Below are 488 nucleotides of genomic sequence, written 5' to 3'. Positions count from 1 at the left end.
CGGACTCGGCCGTATTCGACCGCATTCGACCGTATTCGGGCCTTGTTCGTAGCCCTCGTCCTCACGCGGTGCTCTGAAGACTCCCTCTCTTCCCGCCCCGATGCTTGTGTGTATTTTCATGACGTAGGCGTGCCGCCCCCCGCCGGCTACCCAGAGCAGGGCGTCTACCCGGGGCAGCAGGGCATGCGGGGCGCAGCGCGCGGGCAGGGGATGCGGCCGCCCTTCCCGCAGGCGCGAGATGACGACGCATACCTCGGACGCATGCCTCGGACGCATGCCTCGGCCAACCCTCGGCCCGCGCCACGCCCGCAGGGAGGTTTCGCCGGCCCGCGCGGCGCGATGGTCGACCCCTTCTTCCAGGGCCAGGAGTTCAATTTGCCGAATTGGGACCTGATGCAGCGGAACAACGGCCGGCGCCGCGAGCGCGTCTCGAATGCGATCGATGTCTTTTAGCCGCTCCCTCGCAAGCCACCCCCCCCCCCCCCCCC

The sequence above is a fragment of the Emiliania huxleyi genome (assembly GCF_000372725.1).
Source record: "Emiliania huxleyi CCMP1516 unplaced genomic scaffold EMIHUscaffold_327, whole genome shotgun sequence".
In the NCBI taxonomy this organism is placed as follows: domain Eukaryota; phylum Haptophyta; order Isochrysidales; family Noelaerhabdaceae; genus Emiliania; species Emiliania huxleyi.
This window is presented reverse-complemented; position numbering follows the sequence as displayed.